This window comes from Schistocerca cancellata, chromosome 2, assembly GCF_023864275.1.
Source record: "Schistocerca cancellata isolate TAMUIC-IGC-003103 chromosome 2, iqSchCanc2.1, whole genome shotgun sequence".
NCBI classification, from domain to species: Eukaryota; Metazoa; Arthropoda; class Insecta; order Orthoptera; family Acrididae; genus Schistocerca; species Schistocerca cancellata.
In genome coordinates, this window is record NC_064627.1 from 534,776,050 (window position 1) to 534,783,610 (window position 7,561).

Sequence of the window (7,561 nt, forward strand, 5' to 3'; positions counted from 1 at the left end):
GAGGCTACGGAGCGTAGCTGAACTGCTCATTCGACGATTTAGCTCAGAGCACTGGCAGTGGTGTTCATACGAAGCAATGGCAGAGATAAACGAAGCAACCGACGCCTTATATGTATAACAACGGTTGCTGAAGTTGACATCAGAAAGAAAGCCTAGAAATTTCGCAGAGTGAGAAATAAGTGTCAGATGAAATATTAGCGTTTCTGCGAGAAGAATCAGTGGAATGTGTGGTGTCGTATGTGTTCGACTATGCAGAAATGTACAAAAGGAGCACAACGATGAGGGTACATGCTTAACACGTAAAAGTGATGCTGAAACAGGTGTCGAGTCATGTAGTTCATCATCCTTGTGAGACAGGGAGTCACAAATCTCGTCTCCTGGGAGAGGTAGTGAAGGGCAGTCTTTGTCCAAGAAGCGGGTACTAAATGTAGTTACTTACATGAAAGTTTATCCGCAGTATAATAAAAGAAATTATGAACAGATTTCGAATAAGTTCGAAGCAAAATGACCGTGTAGTGCACAAAAAAAACTGCAAATATGCAAGAGAGGAAACGGTGCACATGTTTACAAAAAACTGGCGTTTGCGCGTTTCAAGGATGCTCGATAAAGTTAACAAGATGTGCATGTTAGTGACCTACTAAGTTATGCACATCAAACTGAGCGCAACATAGATTACAGTGAAATTACAATAAAATGAATACCCCCAAGCTGCATACAGGCGTTGATATACGTCAATGGGGACAGTTGAAAATGTGTGCCCCGATCGGGACTAGAACCCAGGATTTAATGCTTACATGGCAGACGCTCTATCGATCTGAGCCATCGAGGACAAAGAGGATACTGCGACTGCAGGGTCTTATCTCTGCCACGCCTCCCGTGAGACCCACATTCCCAACGTATTGTCCCACACTATATTCATTGTGCCCCTGCCCATAATACTCTTTACTCGCGGCTTTTTTGCCGATTCCCGTAAGAATTCGGGTACTGTTTGTGCATCCGCACAGAAGAAGGTGGTCAAATGGCCGGTGTGCCTTATATATATATATATATATATATATATATATATATATATATATATATATATATATTACAGTGGCTTCAAGGGAAGTAGTGGATGGTGGCAAACTTCAAACAGTGCTACAGAATTGGAAGACGCAAGATAACGAAATTTCAAACAAATCGTCAATTTGACAGTGCACAGAAAAATGCGGAACGACCAGAAGAAGAGACAAACGAACTTATCCCACCGTTCAAAAGTAATTTGTTTCCAACTCTGACCAGTTGGGATTTGATGAGGAAATGCATATGAAAGGAACGCAGGACCAAGACAGTATTATCAACATCAACTAACATCAGTGCCCTAACGCATTCGTATACAATTAAATTGACTGTTAATCTTGGTAGTAAATTGGCTGGAAGCTATTTATTGTGCTGCGATAAAGTGGAGGGACTGTGCCCGTGCAATTCTGTCTCGTGTGCTTGTTCTTGCAAGGGCAGAAGAAAATATTTACGTCGCAGCAGTAAGAGTGGGAAAATGGGCGTAAGAGTACAGCAACTATGGCATGAGCACTGTTTTTAGCCAATATCTGGTCAAAATAACTTGCTTTTGGTTAATTCCTGGTCTATGTATAAAACTCATACTGCTTTAGAGCAAATTATCCCCCCCCGAAAAGTTTTGCATTGCAGTTCATACCACCAGGAATCACTGGACAAATACATCCTCCAGATGTTCGTTCTTTCCGTGCCTATAAAACATTATCTCACAATCCGTAGGTACGCCTTTTAGTCAGTTTCATGAGAAGCTCCACGACAGACTCTTTCGCATTTGATTGCAGGCCATCACATTCCATCAGTTCTCATTATCCCGTTACACCAATATGATGCTATATGTATCCTTTAGGAGTGGATACCTAGTTGAACCTCCTGCATCGTTTCTAACTCCCAGGGAGGTCGCTTTCGACATTGATGGTGCGAACATTTGTGATTTCCGCTGTGCGCCATTTTTCACTCGGTGTTCATGATGCAAGTTAAAGATTTGTTTTTACCATCTTTTTAATGTTAACGTTGTTCAATTTGTGAGATGTAATGCATACATGCCACAGAAAGTTGATCCCTGCGTCTCCCGGACATCCGTTATTTGTCGCCCTCCTGATGAACATGGCGAGTCATTACCAGATAATATTCTTCCTGTCATAATTATTAATACAACGCTTTCAAATGATCCTTACTAAAGGCTAAACTTGCGACCTCGCACCCAGTGGGTTCCTTGTAAGATTGCACGTAGGTCGTACTCACAGACAGTTTTCCGTAGCATTACCTGGTACGAAACATTCAACCGCGACATTGCTCTCACACACATCATAATGTTGCAGGCTGGGGTATGGAAATTGAACTACCGACGTCCTTGGTGTGAATACGTCCAACTTTACTCGGAAATAGTAATTCAATAAGTATAGATAATGCGGTCTCCTCGAAAATAATTGGTGCCACGATCGGTAGAATTTTATGACAAGACATTTGCCAGTTCATTAAGATATAAGATAAATGCTTAAATCATATTTGAAATTAAGTGGAGAATTAATGCAGAGGTGTTATTTTAAGACTTATGCAATAAGTTTGCTATAATTATCTACGTTAACTGAGTTGGTAAAGTAATGAATGTAACGGAGGTTTTGATAACCAAAATAGAGCATTTTCCACACACGGAGAGCACGATATATCATATACAGTCGCTTGAAAAAACAGTATGATTCCCGAATCTACCTGAAATGGGTTTTATATAGTTTTTTGTGATGAAAGTCCCAAGAAACACCAGCTTCATGTAATGATTACTTTTTTTTCCTATTGCATACCACAGTGCTTTGATACAAATTCATGTCAACGTTACAACTGTTCGGCCCACTTACACCTTCTGGATAGACACTTGAACAATTACACTGCGTTTCGTAGCTGGAATAACAGAAACTGCATGTTTCTGAGGTCATTACATCTGAATGATTTTAGATATTATTTTGTCCACCTCCCTCCCCTCTCGACGCATCATCATTAACATACTTAACTAAACTGTATAATGAAGAATAGTTTCCTCTAAAAACTTTTTGAATTACAAACTATGAAAGATACGGTGTAACCTCGCTTGACAAGCACCTCCCATAGCGCGCAATTCGCATAATGAGCAAAACAAATAATAGAAAAGTGACTTGCTGAACGAGCGATGTTTCGCATAACGAGTGACGATGACTTAGTGTGACGTCACCAGCCGTTCGCTAGAGGCGGGGGAAACGTTCAACAGAATGAACACCACTCACTGACTAGCGCCCTTTCTGCTACCGTCTTGGTGCAGCTTGTGATCACAGATTTTTCTTACCTTGTGTTCACACGGTGCTTTTTTGTGGGCATATTTTAATAACTTTCGTAGAAGTGTCCCCGAAGATAAAGCCGCAAGAAAGAAGAGGAAAAAAATGACCTTAGAAACGAAACGTAACATCCTTGAAAAACGCGAGCGTTGTGTGAGCGTTCCTGATTTAGTACGCACATACAATCAAGAACACGAACAAGATTAAGGAGATACGTGCTTCAGAGGGAGTTACAAGAGTATCGAAACAACGGTTTTGTATTCTGGGCGATGTCGGAAGGTTACTCCTTATATGCATAAATGAAATCCAATTGCAAGACGACACTGTTAACGAGAACATCATCTGTGAGAAGGCGAGAATGATTTTCGCAGGCCTCGTTTAGAAGACGCCAGAATCATCAGCGGCCAAAGAAGTGTTTAAGGGTAGGCGTTTGTGGTTCGAGAAGTTTAGTAGATGAATTGTCATCCTCAGCGTTGCGAGGCACAGGGAAGCAGCCAGCTCCGACACAAAGGAAGCAAAGAACTTCATCAGCAACTTCAAGATGCTCGTAAGTTCTAAGGGTTATCTGCAGCAACAGGTTTTTATTTGTGGCGAGAAGGGTCTGTTCTGGAAAAACATGCTCGAAGCCTACCTTTATAACAGCAGAGGAGAATGCATTAGCCGGTCGCAAGCCAATGAAAGACCGTCTCACACTGCTATTCAGTTCCAATGCAAACGGCAATTTGAAAATTAAACAGCTGCTTGTTTACCATTGAGAATCTTCACGAGCCTTCAAGAAGTGTAAAGCCCAGAAGAGCAGGTCAGATGTGATGTGGAGGTCCAACAACAAGGTTTGAGTGACATGATCTTTTTTGTGATTAGATCAAAGAAGTTCTTGGTCCTTCGTTGGTAAAATATTTGCTTGAGACGAATCTGCCACTCAGTCTCTTGCTTGTTATGGACAACGCTCCTGTCCATTCTCCAGGCCTACAAGACCACCTCCTCAAAGAATTTCAGTTCATCAAGATTCAATTTCTGCCTCTCAACACCACTTCGTTACTTCAACCTATGGACAGGAGATTATTTCTAACTTTAAGGAGCCCTACGCTAAAGCATCCTTCGAGAATTGTTTTGAGTTGACTGAAGCTACCAATCTCACTCTCAGAGAGTTTTGGAAATACCACTTCAACATCGCTGCCTGCGTGAAGAGGATCGAAAAGTCATGGGAAGGGGTTACCAAGAGAACTCTCGTTTCTGCTTGGAAGATGAACTGGCTGGAGTGCATCGTCGAATGTGACTCTGAGGCATTTGAGTCGTTACCCGTGGAGCTTGTAGTCAACGAGATTATGTCTTTCGCCAACAGCATGGGACTAGAAGTGGATAACAATGATATCGATGAGCTTGTGGAAGACCACAGCCACCGAAGAACATATGGAGTTCCAGTGGAGTTTCCAGCAAGAAGTTGTGGAGATGAGCCCTGCAGGGTATGAGGAGGGGGCGTTAACAGCAAAGCAGCCATCTTCTGGCGCAGTAAGAGAAATGCTGAAAGCAGGGGAATAGGTTGCATCGTACATTGGCTCTATGCGCTACAAATTTATTTGACGATAATGCTGTGTCGCATTTTCGCCAAGTGTTGAAGCGTCGTCAGAAACAAATAACTATAGATAGCTTCCTAGTAAAAAAGAATTAGTTATATATCGTCTATAATAAAGAACATAATACTGTGTGTATAATTTTCTTTGAATAATTGTCATGAATAAGATAAAATTTCTAGTACTTTTTCACTATGGAACGCATTATCGTAATTTATATTAATTTATACGGAATAAATTGTTTCGCTCAATAAGTGTTTCGCACTACGAGTAAGATTCTGTAACGAAGTATGTTCGCTATGATTCTGCAGTTGTTTTATTAAATAGTTAACTAATGAGTCAATGAGACAATTGAAACTACATATATCTAAGAATCTTTCCTTACAGAATAATGAATCACTTCTCAGCGCATTGTGGGTGCTCTCTAAAACTCCTTCTCGGAAAGGAAAGATAACTGTCCGAAATAACTATCCGCATTGAGAATGAACAATGATTGCAAAACATGCATCCTCTGCACCATTCCTCTCCGTTGCAACACTTGCTTCATCCACCCCTGCACCACTATTTAAAGTCAACCAGTTAACAATGTTGTGCATTAAATCACTTGATTGCGGAACACTTTACTTCTGAAACAGCAATAATGGGAAAACTTCAGGCTGACGATGATTTGTGTCTGAGCACTGCCCTTGATAATAGAATAATAATAATAATATTATTAATAATATACCAACAATAATATTTGTAGGAACTACAGCAGCGTAGTAGGCATTACACTGCTATTGTTGTACTGTGCTGTAAATTAGTTTATTTATTGTTGCCGAAAGAATAATGAAACAAATTTGTGATCACTGCGGAAAATGCATATAACACGGAAAAAGCATTATCTTGAGATTCGTAAGCATATGTGATACGGTTGTCACAATTTTATTGTCATAGACGGTACAAGGTACAAAGAATGTGAGGAAGACAATCACAAATTCGTTTCACAAACCGAGGCCTCCAAAACACTGTCATATGCCAGAATTAAATTTCACCTCCCATCGCTCATACGAAACTTCCTGGCAGATTAAAAATGTATCCCCGACTGAGTGTCGAACACGGGACCTTTGCCATTCTCGAGTAAGCGCTCACCAACTCAACAACCCAAGAACGTCAGACGACGCGTCCACCACCTTACTTCAGACAGTACCTCGTCTGCTACTTTTCTAACTTCATAGCAGCTCTCTTGCAAAACTTGCACCATTAGCAGGCCTGGAAAACAGAATGCTCCATAGACATGGCTTAGCCACGATCTCGGGAACATTTCCAGAACGAAATATTCATTCTGCAGCGGAGTGTGCACTGATATAAAACTTCCTGGCAAATTAAAACTGCGTGCCCGACCGAGACTTGAATCCCTGGCATTTGCCTTTCACGCCCATTGCTCGTCAGCGGAGCTACCCAAAATCTAGCCACGACCTGTTGTCACAGTTTCACTTCAGCTCGTAACTCATCCCGTTCTTTACAAACTTCAACGAATTTCGCCTTCAAACCATGCAGCTCTAGCACTTCGGGAAGCAAGGATACTGCAGAAAGATTACTTAACTACAGCCTAGAGTATGTTTCCAGAAAAGAATTTTCACTGTGCAGCGGTGTGTTAGCTAATATGAAATTTCCTGGAGATTAAAACTGTGCACCAGAGTGAGACTGGAACTTGGGACCTTTAATGGTCGCGGCTAGTTGCTCATCTGTTGAGTTATCCCACCACCAATCACGACAGTCCTCACAGCTATACTTCCGACAGAAAACCATCTCCCACATTAAAACTTTCTCAAAATGTCTCCTGCGAAACTTGCAGGACCATTAATTCTGAAAGAAAGGATATTCCAGAGAGATGGGTTAGGCACAGGTTGGGGGCCGGCCTGGGTGACCGAACGGTTCTAGGCGCTACAGTCTGGAACCGCGCGACCGCTACGGTCGCAGGTTCCAATCCTGTCTCGGGCACGGGTGTGTGTGATGTCCTTAGGTTAGTTAGGTTTAAATAGTTCTAAGTTCTAGGGGACAGATGACCGCAGAAGTTAAGTCCCATAGTGCTCAGAGCCATTTGAACCATTTGAACAGGTTGGGGGATGTTTCCAGAACGAAATTTTCACTCTACAGCGGACTGTGCGCTGCTATAAAATTTCCTGATAGATTAAAACTTTGTTTCCGACCAAGCCCTGAACAATGGACCTTTGCACTTTGCGGGAAGTGCTCTCCACCTGTGGCAACAAAGCACAACTCATGACCCGTCCTCCGATCATTAGATCAGCCAGTAACTTATCTAAATCATTCAACGTAACAAAAGCTGTCCTACAGAACTTTCAGATCTGTACTCCTGGAAGTAAGGATATTGCAGAGAGATGGCTTCGCCAGAACCTGGGACGTGTTTCCGGAGTGAAATTTTCATTGTGCGGCTGTGTGTGCGCTGATATGGAATCTCCTCGCAGATTTGAACTGTTTCTGGTCCGAGCGACGAACTCGGAATATTTACCTTTGCAGGATATGTGCTCACCAACTGCGCTACCCAGGCGTAACTCACGACCTGTCTTCATAGCTTTACTTCGGCTAATATCAAACTCCTACCTTCTTAACTTCGCAGACAGTCTCTTGCGA